Below are 16164 nucleotides of genomic sequence, written 5' to 3' on the forward strand. Positions count from 1 at the left end.
GATAGGTCACACTAAAGAGAACTCACTATGTTTTCGAGAATCTACTAAATCAATACGAAATCGTCTTTCTTTTTCTCCATGAATTATGTGAAATTATTGGTCAATACAAAGTCAACGTAAGGCTTGCATTGATAATAAGTTCATTTAAAATGTATTCCTGCATGCTAACCAGTCTGTCACATTAGATTCATTAGAAAATGTACAGAAAACAAATAAAATCACTATGTCACTTGCTTGTTTCCTGTATTTATAAAAACAAACGTCTTCTCTTTTAAAAGACTATATTTAAAAAAGAAAAAAACTTTAAATTGTCAAATATACCTAATACTATAAAGGTTTACTCTGTAACATCAATTTTACGTCCTAATTAACGAAGTTTTATGATTTAAGTGTATTTTTTAGATTATGGTATAGCGGAAAATACGAATGGTATGCTGTGTTTGTACACACAGATAATTTAAAGATAATTGTAAAGATATATTTTTAAATTAAGCTAATCATAATTAGTTTAACTATACTTTTTAGCTTGGGTTTAAATTTCCCAGCGTTTATTAACGGTATAAAATGAATTCTTAGTGTTTGCACTATTTTAAGAATGTACTCGTAAGATATTGTGTGGTTTCCACCACATTTCCCCCAAAATCGCTGAAGTCGTCCACGCAGAAGCGTTGCCCGTGTGTAAGACACTGTAAAACGTTTATCGACATCCGGAAGAGAACAGCTTAGAAGAACCACTTCCGGTAACAGTTTTCTTGTATGGCTTAACAGCCGATTTAACAGCCATTGTTTAGGGGAGGATACTAAAGAATCGGTTTGTATTTTTATGAATTTCCTTTTACAACCTACACACTTCAATCTTCAAGGCATTGCTAAGTAAATTTAATAACATTTGTAAAGGTTTTTGTGTGTTTTATTAGAGAAGGAAGTCAATTAATTAATAATATTATTAAATGTCAATACTGTAATGATCTAAATGTGTAAAATGTATAACTAACAACTCTTAGAATGATGTAGGAACCAACTTTTTGAAGATAATTAGTTAACCTTCACCGTGTGATCATAACAACATCGCTCTATATTCAAAGAAAATTAAGATATGTTTGTTATTATACGTGGAAAATATAACAGATCCCATTCCCAACAAAAGATGTTTGCATAGTTCTATTCCAAAAGCAATAGGAAAACATCACAGGACACATCAACTTTTAAAATTTCAAAATGAGTTTAAATTTTCTACAAAATCCTTTCATATCATAACTATTCACCCTATACTACCCTAGACAAGAACATCTATATATATGAATTCTGATTGAATGAAGCTTAAAGTTCTCATAAAACAAGGATATAACAATTAAAACACTCTAGTAACATGTCTCCAATAGTAACTATACATATAGATATTTTCAAAGTACTCATAAACAGTTAAAAACTAAAAAGAAATTGTTTTGCTAGAACGTAACTGAACCTACACGAATTTAACAAGGGATTTTGAAACGCAATTAAGTTGATCCTTTCAAACAATTCAAAAAACTTAACCGATTTCATTGTCGCAATTCTATTAAATTGCAATAGCGTTGGCATCGCCTAGAATCGGTTCAAGGTACAATATACAATCAAGACGGTGAAGTGTTCATTAAAGCCTTACAGACAGTATTGCCGTGCAAGATTCAATAAGCTTACGTAGACCAGACTTGAATCTCAACCAGGTATGTTCGCCTTCACTAGGTTCCTTAACAAAGACCTAGCTAATTTCACCTTACTACAGCTAAATCTATTAGACTGGAAAATAAAGTAAAGCTTACTATGATTTTGAATTGTTGTCGGTTGACTGTGTGTTTACTAAAAATTGTACAAATAATGATAAAGGGGTTGCAATTACTCTACGTCTGAAATATACACATAACTCTTCATAACTAATTTGAAGGTCATAAAATAACCTTGGCATAAAATATCTACTTTGTAAGGTCGCCATTTAATTGAAAAGTAAAAAAATAAATTATAATTGAGAAATATGCTGGAATTTTGTCCCAAACGTTTAAGGAGATATAGAGAATTAGATATCATTGAGGTGGTTAAAGAGTATACTTAAATGCTGAAATATACCTCGCTCTTAAATTAAAATAAATACGAAATATTTCAAGGACCTAGCTAAATAAAAGAATCAAGATTTGCCTCGAAAAAAGTTAGAAGTATGAAAGAATCTCACAACTTCTACATCATACAGCAAGCCAGAAAAGGCTGGGGTTACTGGTTGAGGTTCTAAACCTGGAAAAAATTTGGGAAATCGTACCAAATATTAATTATTTCAAAATTTAACATTGGTCAAACAATTTTTTTTATATATAAAAAAAGAAAAATAGATTTACCTAAAGAAGTTTTGAGAGACGGACCAGAATGGCCAACAACGTTAAAAAAATTAAACTTTTTTAACACAACTTGCCAAATTACTATGTGGAAATATCCCTAGAGGACATTATTTCTAAAGTAAACTCTAACAATTGACTATTTGATGAAAAAAATTGTCTTCAAATTGATAAAAATACATTTTATAAATAGAAGATAACCAATAAAATATTTAGGTTACTTTGTCTTAAAAAAAGATGCATTGCGGGAAATGATGAAAACTGCAAACTAATTATTTTTACGGGTTCAACCCCATGGTGCTTCGGTGAAATAACTTTCCATAAACATAGTAGTGCAGATCATAAATTAATTTTTATAATAGATGCATGTATTTTAGAAAATAACGATAATCAATGGTAGAAGTACCTATTGAAATGTTTGTGATCTCATGATGATCCAAAACTATTATAATCAGCCAGTGAAGGGTGAGTGCGGAGATTTTGGCTTTCCTAAATAAATATTTACTTATGTTGCGAATTTATTTTGTTGTTTCAAGCTGTTAATAAATGAGAATTAATGAAAACAGTTGAGTGACAACTACTCTTACTTTATCAGAATAAAAGTAGTAAATATTTTAGAGTGGAAACTGTTGGTGTGAAGGTTTCTGAGTGAAGGCTATAACTATTAAAAACTGAAACTGTAACTTTTTCAGAGTGCGGGGCTGTAACTAAATATTTCAGATTGAAAACTGCAACTATTTCAGAGTATGAACTGTAACTATTTCAGAGTGGAAACTGTTGTTATGAGTATTTCAGAGTGAAACCTGTAACTTTTTCTGCAGCCCTGACATTGTACAACGTTCACTTCAGCGTAGCTGTATTGTAAGCCTCATTCTCATTGTCAGCGCTGAATACGCAGTTTTAACCTCTTCTCTAGACTTTACTTTATCTTCAGCATACTAATTTTGAAAAACGCAACCCTAAAAATAGTTTTAATGTTTATTGATTATACATTTTCAGTGTTTTTGTATATGTACAATTTTTCACTCGTTAAAGAAGTCTATTGTTGTAGGAAGGGAAATTCTATTTTCAACTATTTTCTAACATACACCTTCTATTGGGATTATATTTCAAGTACTACGCTTACTTCAGAATATTTGCACTTAAACATATCAAATATGTCTTAAACATTTAAGGAGGTCCATTGCATTTTCAGACTAAAATTAATTACGTTTTCTAGCTATAACGTTGCTAAAACCGATGTTTTGAAATTCGTTTAGCCTTCAATTAAGCTCATGTAACATGGTTTATTTACTTGAGACAATTTAGAAGCAATAAAATCTCGAAAATTATATATTTAAACATTGGTAGCCACTGTTGATTTATAAGTTTAAAATCATATTTCAATTAATTTTTTGTTTAAAAAAGTTAACTTAATACTTGTTCATATTTTAAATACTACTCATTTAACAAAAACATTTCGTTACATTTCAAAATTTACCTTATTACACATTATTAACCATATTTATGACCTAAAAAATGTTTTTAGTACGTTAATCGAACCTAAAAAACCATATTCAATTAGTCTAGTTGCATTAAAATTCAATTTACTATGAAATCAATGTAGCCTTTTAATATATCTCCCAAGAATAAATTCTAGCCTCTATACATTAAAGCTATGTCAATTACTGAGAGGATGTTAATCTGCTTACATGTTAATCTGTTTACATCTCTAGCCTCATTAGCAAGTACAGAGTGCATATTATAATCCAAGCTTTACTCTGATTGGACAGTAATGGTCAGTTGAACAAGCATAAACAGAATCCATGATAGATCCTGTGTTTTAATATTCCATATAAATTGACACCTCTGCTGGATTTTCCTATCAAAGTACTGTTTTTACCTTTACACGATAACTTGTTGTATTGCTAATTGATAATCATGTTTGATTGTGTAACTCTATTTACTCGTGATGCAATCTATGGTTTAAAATCTACTTTAAAATGATTCATAATCATCAAAGGATTATGACTTTGAGTGAATATGATCTATGTTATAAAGTATGCTTTAAAATTATTCATAAAATTGTCAAAGGAGTATGACTTTGATTTTTATATAGAAATAGGGTTTTAAAGATACATTTTAGATACCATCTGTCTAACTATATGTTTTAAGAATATTAAAACTTTCAATAACTAAAACCTTTTCTACGTTTTGCAGTTAATAGTGTTACTAAGTTTTGTTTTTTTCTATCACTATTCACCTTTCACAATTAGTTAATTTTGCATAATAGCACTTTATTTATTACCGAACTTTGTACCTACATTTATTATATTACTAGCTGTAACCCGCGGGCTTTGCCCCGTTTAACTTCTTAATTTTCAAGATTATCTCGTTCGCATGGCTCAATCACGTCCTGGTTGAAGTTTGTTCGCTACGCTCACTCACCTTAAGGTTGGAGCTCGTTCGCTGCGCTCACTTGCCTTCAGGTTAGCTCGTTCGCTACGCTAACTCGCATCCAGGTTGAAGTTCGTTCGCTACGCTCACTCACCTTTAGGTTGCAAATTAGCTGTTGTCATAAATGTAAAAGAAATAATAGTGCTGCATCCTGTTGGTAATCCTTGTAACTTTAATGCTATTGAACATCATAGAACAGAACCAACTTATTTAATTGAAACAGCTGTTAAGATTCAATAATTCCATTTCTCATAAGGTTAACATGGGAAACTCCAGAGCCACTGGGGCGGAGCCCGAAAGGATTTTTGAAATAAGAATATGCTTATATGTTAATCGGGAATGTGAGCTATCATCATGCCAAATTTCAGCCCAATCCGACCAGTATTTTTCGCGTTCACTTGTCACAAACATACATCCATACATCCATACATCCAAACTTTCTCATTTATAATATTAGTAGGATTAAAGTGATACAATCCAATTTTATGTAAACGGTTAAGGTCATTTACCAAATAAAATTATAGGCATATGGCACATCAAAATGAAGCTTAGAGTGTGTAGATTTGCCGAAAAGTATTGATATGGACGAATTTTCTAAGGGCTCTGCCACACAGGCTGATTTCCAAAGGGCTACGCCTGACATGCTTCCAATGTTTAAATGATTTAATTTAATTTAGTTAATGAAACAGCTGGTCCGTACAATGAACTGGTGTTTGTTTTTTTTACTCAAAAAAATATGTTTGTGATACTATTATTGAGGAGGATTATGTTTGGTTTTAAAGTGAGGTTGTATACGTTTTGTAAAGTATTGCTCAAAGTTTCATTTTTTAATTTATATAGTAAGCTACATGTGAAGAGGCTTGGCTGAAACTGAATAATTATGGTAAAATATGTCATTCATGAAGCATCAATATGAATCAATTAATGCTATTGCTACAATAAGGTATGTTGTCATATTCTTATGGATCTATATTAACATCAAAAGTAGGGGTTTGAAAGTAAGTAGGTTTATGCTTTTAAATCAGTTTATATTTTCAAAATAAATCATAGAGTTGCTGTATTTTAAAACACACATCAGCACCACTTTAATAGCTCTCTAGGTCACATTTTCTTTCCGTTACAAAGCACGGGTATAGCAGATTGTTTATTATAAATGTAGTTAGTTGTTCGTTTTATTTAAGCATTATCATACATATACTGTATTTTAAACAAATCAACTGAGTGCAAGAAATATCACTCTATATTATTCGTATTCTTACAACCCCTTGGAAAAAATACTTGTTGTGTCTAGTTATTGTGAGCATAACTTAGATCTTACTCTTTGTGGTTATATGATGAAATGTCAATATAAATTACATATTTATAACTGTACAAACAATCTGCAAAAATAAATATAAATACACATTCCCTATTATAATAGATATTTCAATATTCCTAACTTACAAAACCCTTTTCAATAGTAAAAGATACTTTCAATGGAAATTCAAAAATATTTTCCAAGGAATGGTCAGCTTCGGAAGGCGCAGATAAAGGAAGGGTTGCGGCTGTATCGTTAGGACCACTCTTACCTCACAATAGATGGTAACGAACGTAGCTCCACTGCGTAGCTCTTTATATTCATCTCATGGCTAGCTCGGACCCCGCTTGATTATACGTCTATTCACCGTTGGCTTTGGCCATCATTGAACTATATGTCTTACACAAGGTAAAAGATATGAGCTAATGTAAATTGTCAACAATTTGAAACAAAAGGTTTTGAGTATATAATGTTTAACTAGTGGCTTGTAGGGACATAAGTCCCTAAAAAGCTCAAATGTAAAACAACTTTTTGCAATGCCGGTATTTAAACCAACTCAGGATAACATTATCTATGTGTCAGAATAGGCATCCTTACACCATATCTTTTGTGTAAAAACCAGTTTGTTGTTCTTCTTTGTTTGCTTTTGTTGATGTCATTTTCAATAAATAATTTGAATCACTCCAGTGGTTTAACATGAAAAGGCAGCAAACATATCATTGTTTGTGAATAAATACTGGTTTACTAAGGTAGCTTTGGTCTTGTGGTTAATGAGGATAAATAAAAGCTTCCCTGTTTGGAATTTTAAAAATTCATTGGAGGTTCGCCTTCAGATGAATTGAAGACGCCTGCAATTTCATCTGCAGTAGGCTTATTATACCTACGACGATCCATATTTATCCTGTCTACAAACATAAGTTCTAATTCACTGTCACCTTGTACAACCATTTCTTCCGAAGCTCTTTTGTAAATTTGTGCAAATGGATTTTCTAATAGAATTTCAGCTAACGAAGGAATGCAAATACACCATTTTAGAACCAATAACATTTATAGGTTATTTTAGTTGTATATATTTACACAACCTTAACCTTAAAATGTGTAGAAATATAAAGAAAACAACATCATTTAAAATAAACTTGAACATATGATTTAAAAATAAAAACAAAACAGAAGTTAGATTTAATTTCGACTCTTTGATTATTTATACAGAATATTTATTCTATATCGTTTATTCCTTTAACACGACAATAACGTAAAAGCATGAAAAAATGAAACTTGAGTATATGATTTAAATATAAACAAAGAATGCAGACGTTTTTCCGACTAATCTTCAATATTTCAGTTTTATTATAGTATACATTTCATAGTTGACTGGCTAAAAGTAAACCAAATGCGTGTATTGATCACTGTTTTCAAATCTGTGGCACAGCTGTTTTAATTTCAAAAGATGTAAACAAATTAAACCCCATGTTGTTTTAATGGGAAAAGTTTTATTCTGTTGCGAATTTATGGTAAAAAATAAGAAAAATGAATAGTTTTCCCTCAAAATTCACGTCAAGATCTTTAAAATAAGACCCCTCCCATCCTTCTACGGCCATCCAGTCACTCACAATTTCTTTACAAAAATTTGACTTACGGAATTATATATATAGATTAGTGGCAAAAAAGGAAGATTTTCCTATTTGTACATCTTAATGTTTTCAGCAGACTGCTTATGATAGAGATTCAGTTTATTATAGTAAAAATTATTATAGTAACCCTCAAGTTATAGGAATCAATATAAAATATTAAAATAAAATATGAAATATGAATGTGGCAAAAATACACCCTGGCATTATACTTTAGTATACAGGCGTCAAAGAAATACCTAACTGAATAAATACAAAATGTGTTTGAAACAAATGTATAGAAGTAACAAATATAAAATTAAAAATGAAACTAATGTAGTAAATTAATTCATTAGATCCTTTCTTTATATGAAATGACCTATATATTCTTTTACCTTTCTTTATATGAAATGTTGCAATAAGGCGAAACGATGAACATAGTTCATTATATATGATTTTTTACAAACTATAAAGTAGATATATATTCTCGAAAAGTGTGCAATTAGAAGACGTTTGGGAGAGATAAAAAACATGCAATTATACCTAAGTAATTGTTAGCATATGAAGATTAAGAATACGTGAGAGACGATATTTATTTTCACAACATTTTTGTTCTCGTTAAGTTAGCTAAAAAAATGTTTACGCTACTCTGTAGTAGCCAGTGAGAGTCCAAAAAATAGAATTTACTTTAAAATAGCTAAACAGAATTGAAGTAACCTGGACAACAGGGACGGGTCGTAAATCATAAGTAAGGGGGTGGTTAGTTAGAAATCCATTTCAAGGAAAGTCTTAAAGTACAACAGGTAAATTAACGCATTTCAAAGTTTCAACGTAGAACCTTTTAAATATACAAGTTATTCTTACCAATATTTTTTTCGTATTTCAAACATAATTGATATTTATTCGAACTGTTTTAACAGCAACTAACGTAGGCCAATACATGTGTTAATATATACAAATTGGAGTTATCCTATGTGGCTAAATGAGATTATTTAAATCAATTGTTTTTTCGTAGTCGTTATCGTGAACTTACAGTTATGTTGCAGTCATGCCCTAGTAATGTTATCGCCATGTTAATGTTACTATCCCGGTTCAATTGCATGTAACGGCAGTATCGTGATCGGGTTCACTGCTAGTCAATTGAGGTTGGGAAACCCTTACATTAGCCGCTGCACTATAGTCTGTATAATGGGACCTGTCTCCTGGTCCGTCTACCTGGGGCTGGTCCGGTTTAACCATTGGCCAGGCCAAAGGTAAAAGAAGGGCGAGGAGACACGTTTTATCATACATAGAATACATAGTATACTCTTGGTTGCTGCTTAGTAAAATATGACTCCCCAGTGTTCAGTATTTGCAAGAATATTCCTACATTTATAATATAAGAGGAGTTTTATCATTAATAATCTTTAATAGACCAACTGCATTTATAATGCATTTAAGACTGGTCTATGTTTTTTCTAGTGGGGCCTTGCTATATCCCTATAAAAAAAATAAAAAGATATTGACTACATGTTCAAATTTGTTGTTGTTTCTTTTTGATAATATGCTACCGAATACGCAATGATTGTATAAGTTTGTACTAACTGAATATACAGATTCAGTGGGTTCGAATGGCGTGGTGCAACGTTTTGTGATATAAAATTGAGAAATTGTTTTGTTTGTTGTGGCTTTATATTGAGGGAAGGTAAAATAGTATGTTCAGTTTAAACTTACCGGTTATGTTTGAATCCCAATACAAAAAATTCAATCCAAAATCCTATAGTATTTTAAGATAAAAGTACAGTTTTATAGACGAAATCTATGTAACCTTAATAATAAAAGATATACAATTTAATTTCGAATCCAAATCATCTTTATTTTGAATAGAAATGCGATATTCACATAAGAGAAAACTTTAATACTTATAGCGTTTCAGTATAGTTTTACAAGAAAAACTTTAGTTCACAATCCTATAGTCATATAATGGGGATTTTACACAGGAAAATCTGTTTAGAAGGAAGTGTTTAAAGTTCTTTATCGATGGCTTGAATCATCTTATTGGCCTACAACTTTCTTGTGTAAAAATCCGACGCAAAAAAGCTTGAAAATTCACGAACATGTCTTTTAGTGAAAAGTTAAAATTTAGCTGTATTTTTTTGAAGGTAGTTATTTTTACCTGAATCTTTCCGTCACAAATCCTGGGAAATTTTCACCGACATTTTAAATATTCGTCTCAATTGCGATCACATTAGATGGGACGCGGGAAGTCAGAGACGAGATTCGCTTTCGCTTTGATTACACACGATTAATTATTCGCTTAGTAATCAAAGTCGCGGGCTTACATGCGCCTTGGTTTGATCATCAGTATTGGATCCGATGTTCTGATCGGGCTTTATTTGTGTTCATTGATGTTTCATCAGCGATCGTAGGAGTAGTAATTTGACTTCGAGCAGTTTTATTTCTAAATAATTATATTTTGATTGGATTTGCCAAAGACGAATGCCAACTTGTATCACCGAATCAAACCCCGATTGAGTTAAAGGTATTAATACATTTCTGAAATTCTGATAGTGATAGTAGATTAAACCAATATTCATTTATTTATCGTTTGTTCGAACTGTTCGTCTAATTTTTTAGGTAATTATGATATTTTGATATAAATACAATGTAAGTAAGTGATTAGGGGCCCTTCGTTTTAGTCCTCCGTTTTTTTGTTCTATATTTAAATATTATAATCAAACATATTCAAGAAAAAAATAAAAAAATAAATGGCCATTGATAATTTGTGATTATTTGCAACAATCATTTTATGAGAGTAAAATACTAATGTGAACAAATCAAGAATAGTTATTCCCCACCAATTGTATGACACACACTTCGTAAGTGGTTAATTCAGTTAAAATCAAATCAATCACCTATACATCTAAGCTCAAAACTACCACACATTCCAATCAACAATAGCCACACAACACGATCGTAAAGTGCATTACAATAAACACAGTGAATGTAGCACAGCACTATCGCATTACCGATATCACGGCCAACAGATACGTTAAGGTGTGAAGGCTCGACCCTAGAGCCCTGGGGAACCCCATAGGCCACCTCGGCAAGGTCACTAGACCGGTACCCAGTTGCATCACCGATGTGGGTGCATTATTACACAACCTAACCCAACCACCTTGTCTCGTCCTTGGTAAACCATTATTATACAAATGTTTCGCTGTTTCAGATAATTTATTCGCCGTGCCAACAGCCAACAGTCGTGAGAAATCCCGATCGTGGCCTTCCGTCTGTGTCATTCTGCAATCTTCCTGGTGAATGCTTCACGAAGACATTTTGTGAAATACGGCCCGAGAGATAATGTGTAGCCTCGAGTGCGACTTGGCTCTTGGGAAATTCATCGGTGAATGTCGAAGAGACGATTTGTAGGAGTGATTTGTGGACCTGTTCCGTTATTGAGTTTTGGAAAGTATGGATTGGGTATTAGGTTTACTAACGATTATTCTTCATGAACTTGGACAAAGCAAATCGATAGGTTGGTAGTGCGAATACGAATCCGAGGCAGCGATATTGGGTGTTGGTAACCCAGTGATGTCACTATTTGATAACTTAGATAGTCTGTATGATGAAACATGTCTCCTGACCTTCCGAATACCTGAGGTATGGCTAGTGCCTTAAGGCCCGAGCCCAGACCCAGGTATATCGATGATCAGGAAACATGTTCAGTCATGCAGACTATATGCCACCTTACCTTGATAGCCAATCTTTCACTCAGGCAAATGCCCATGTGGACGGGAAAAAAGATGAAAATAGAGCTTCAATTCCGCATTGCCATCCCAGCGAATAGCAACATTAGATTTAGTTTTTTAAATCAGTTACAGATTAATCTCTACAAGCATAATCGCAAATGACCAATAACGTAACGGATTAACTATCTGAAGGGAAACTCATTCAATTTGTACTTATATCACATCTTTTCCTAGGAGCGAGGTCATCTAGTGGTAGAGGTAGAGCGCGGGACTTCGGTCGCGAGGTCCAGGGTTCAGATCATGCCAAACACCAATTGATTTTATCTGAGTGATAATAACGCAACGTATAGGAGCCTGAAGTAATGTGAAAAATAATCTTGGTCTAGAGCCTAGTAAGTATTCACATTTTTTACCACAAAACATGTCATATAATAATAAACCCTGTTAAAAACAGCTATTGGCTTAAGGTTAATCCAGCTAGCTATATAAATACTCAAATAAGTATTAATTAATTTTAAAATTTGTTTCATCCAAGCTAAAACTAATCATTTAGCGAACGGTATGAAAAACAACTATACACAACTCTTATATGACTTCTTGATCAGCAACTCCTTTATGTCACAACAATCTTTTACACTTGGAAAAGGAATATAAAAATTGCAAAATATGCGCAAGAGCTAATTTCCTAGAGGCGGAAGATTTCACTGGTGTCGACGAGTTAATTTAAAGGTGTTGCAGCGTGTTTGCGTCCGAACCCAGCTTAATTTATAGCTTATTACGTTTGAACAACTTGATCCAGTTGTAAGCGTGAGGTCCAATCGGGGTCAATGGCTTTTCTGCAATATTTAAGGCAATTATCTTTGTCAATAGCAAAAGTACATTTGAAAGTAAGAAGCTAGTAGAAGAAACGTTGTTTACGAACTATAGAGTATTGTAAAATCTAACACTATAATACTAAAGTAGTAGCGAAAACCCCAAAACATACTAATAAACAGCAGTCATAGGCAAAACGTGTACTGATTTAAATCAGCTCGTTGATATAATAAGAAATACCGGTTCATTACATTTAATAACAAACTAGACACACGGTATTTCGTAAAAGAGTTCAGAGCGACATTTAATTTTATGATCAATTTTGAACATTTTTTCTAAAAAACTAAACTTAAAGTCTTTTGCGAATAACTGACTGATGACTAGGGAAAAATATCTACTTTAAACCCGCAAAACATGCAGGCTTAATAAAACGGGTTTTCTATAATTATGATGACTTATTCATTGAGACCAATCAATATTTACTTCCAAAAGCGTCACTTGGGAACTTTAGACGACAACGGGGCGTAGCCCGATGGGATTTTAAGAACATTCATGGGTTCTAGTATCACCATGTTTTGCTAGTAAAATGATCTACCTGTATAAATACGTCAATTTGAAACCCAAGAGGCACAAAGAGAAACAGTTTGTAGACAGCCTACCGTATACCTGCCCAATAGACACCATATCTGTACAACCTGTCCTGTACATTGATTATTTTCATAGAGCTCTCGTACATGCAAATGAAACATTTATACAAGTGAACTACTATCCTCTACGTACTCTTACACGTTCTGATTTCCTCATCCTCTAGAACAATGGCAGCACCTAGCCAACGCCAATTTCGCAACCGCCGCAAGTCGTGCAGTTTTCTGGAGCAGAGCGGGAGGCATGAGTTGAGGAAATACTCAGCAGTTTTGGCTAAGTGGCGGCGTGACCTAACTAAGTTAAGCGCAAGTGAAGCGGTGCGTTCAGGAGTTATGGCTCATGCGTGCTCTAGTAACTCCACCCCAGACCACTTTCATCCACCAAACACCGTCGCACGTGGAATGCCAAATTGATTGCATAAACTCTTCCGTTTATGTTTAGGTAACTGAACTTGGAGGCGATTGGGTGGTAAAATCATGGTATAAAATGAAGCTACCCCCCCCCCCCATGAAGGTCATGTGAGTATAGAACATAATTTAGTTCCAATCTATTCTGTTTTGCCTTTAAACATCATCAATATTGTTAATGTTAACATGATAAATGGCATTCTTTCACTATATGAAGATGAGGTTAGCTTACAAATTTCAAAACGTAATCAAACTGGTATTTTACTAATCAATTTAATATACAATGTCCTTAATAATCCTTTAAAAAAACATAAACTTGCCTTCACCAATAATAAACTTTAAGAAACTAATTATTATACCCAATACGATAATTATATTCAATATACTGTTTATTTTTGCATCAAAGCGATGAAATTCCCTTGATAAACCCAGCTATGTAAATGTACTTTATAAAAATGTTATTCCTATTTTCCATCTATGATAATCTGACCTCATCATCATATTCAGCTTTGAAATAAATTTTAACCCATATCAATAAAACAGAATATCAAATACTCTCCGGGTATAAACGTAAACAGTCTACTGTATTAAAAAAAAAAATTTGTGTCTAGTATATACTCGAATACGCATAGAAAACTATCTTAAATACTAAAAGGCTAGATAAAACTTTGCCGTGTTACGCAAAAGGAGGGAAAATTAAAACCGGGAAATTCAGACCCGCAGTGAGGTGTTTTTCACAGGCCTTATTTGTTGAGACGTAATAAGGCCATAAATTGAGCTCGGTTGGGACATAAACACTTTGATATTAACTGTAGACAGCCGCACACCTCGCCCTAGGAAATTAGCTCCCCTCCAATATTGTATTTTCATATAAAACAAACAAAGCCTCATCCACTGTCCTAGTGGAAATTGCCTTCATACAACTTTCTTTTAAGTACGTAATTTTCTGGCTTGTGTTCTAATTGGAGATTAAACATTGTATAAGTTTATAGTATAATGATGTTTTAGAGTAAATAAAATAAAGAATAGGGTTTATGGTCTGTCCTAGACAAGTTTTAGGTACCAGTTTGGCTTCAGTTCTGAAGCCATGAACATACACGTTCTTGCTGTGTTTAATGTAATATTTCCCATGGAACTTAACAAATCCTAGTTGTTCCACCCATTTTTAAAGTATTTGGAAATTTTCATATAAAGTTTTGCAATTCAATATTTGTAGCTCCAAACTGGCTTTAACGATCTTTGTTTTCATGCAAAAGACTGTGAACTTCTACAAAATCCCTTAAGATTTAGATGCTTTCAAACAGATAAAACTATAAACATATTATTGCCTGAAAGATGCAGAACAATTAGGAATGGTGAATGTAAACGTTCTTTATTAAATAGAGCTTGATCTCAATAAATTATTGTTATAACTATCATTGAATAGCTCAGATTATATCCCGACTTACAGGAATTAAATATATCCATCTATATCTACGGTTTAATGTAGGCTTTCGTCACAAAAACCATTTATTCTCTCTAACCGATGGACAGGAACCTTTTATTTTATGATTCAACATATAAAAAACTATGTTGGTTTTTACAATGTAATGTTTTCTAAAGGCAGTAAGTAATTCTTGTTAGGTTTTGAATAAGCAATCCATTTCCTGCGTTGGTAAAGGTTCATCAGTTCACAAGAAAGACTCGAAATGGATTTTAAAACTGTACAACCTTTAAATCCATTTACTTGACTTATATAATTTTAAGTAATATGACAGCCCCTAGAATCATTGACCTTGAAACGATTGTGTCAATTAAAATAATTGCAAAACAGAAGTCCACCGCAGGAAGCATGCTAATTGGAATTCCGCGATGCACCACCTCGCGTTGGCGCTGTTTTTGCGTGCTCTTCCCTGGAAGCCAACACTGTTAAACGACGGTTCAGAATATTCCGCGGGCTTCCACTCCGTTATGGGAGATCTGGACATTCCCTTCCAGGCGTTCCTCGAACGGACATGTAGCGAGCAATGTTGTAGCAGTGCCTTTATGATACACACTCAGAGGAAGTGGTTGGACTGTAGTTTGAATTGAGTGAAACCATAGTGAATTCAAGTGTGTAGTTGACTGAATATTGTTTAGAAACATACATAGAGTAAGAAACTATCAAAAACAGAACATGTGATTTTTTGACCTAAACCACTAAAACTGCTCGTACTGTAAAATTTTGTCCTGGAAGATAAGGTCCCTTTTCCCTTGGCGGATCACAGATTAAAGAGTAAGTAGACTCCCTCTAGTTTGGCCACCTCGGGACCGAGCTACTGGCCGGACTACAAAATGGCCGGACTAACCGAATGTAGTAGAACCTCAATTATTCGGGGAAATAGGGGGGAGGGAGAACATATAGTCCAGTAAATCTGTCAGAAAAAATGGGTTTGCTGTGCAAAAGGTCGGGTAGTTCTGATTTTTGGATATGTTGTTAGTATTGGGCCCATAACATAAAATCCAAGTTATCCACCTCGAGATACTGCCGCTCGCCGCGGGGCGCGCCACTTGTTATCGAAATATCAAAACTATGGCAATTCCTATTGTTTTTCACTCAATCTTGCAAACCGTTGATTTTATCGAAAATTTTATATTATTATATTAAAGAAGAATAAATTTGTGACAGTTTAAGCCCAACAGCAAGTATGTAGCGTAAATAATGGTCAAAATACAGACCATCAAAATAAATAAATTTTCCAAATACGAATAAAAATTGTGGTTTTTACAATATTTCCACAATATAGTTGTTTGAAGCAAACACCGTATTGATTTAGAGAGTATGCCAGTTTATTTGCTATTAATAGAAAATAAATGAAAGTATGAATGAAAATACCCCCACCTCAGCAA

This window comes from Macrosteles quadrilineatus, unplaced genomic scaffold (genome assembly GCF_028750875.1).
Source record: "Macrosteles quadrilineatus isolate MER2022 unplaced genomic scaffold, UCM_ALF_1.0 Scaffold_4__1_contigs__length_99947679, whole genome shotgun sequence".
In the NCBI taxonomy this organism is placed as follows: domain Eukaryota; kingdom Metazoa; phylum Arthropoda; class Insecta; order Hemiptera; family Cicadellidae; genus Macrosteles; species Macrosteles quadrilineatus.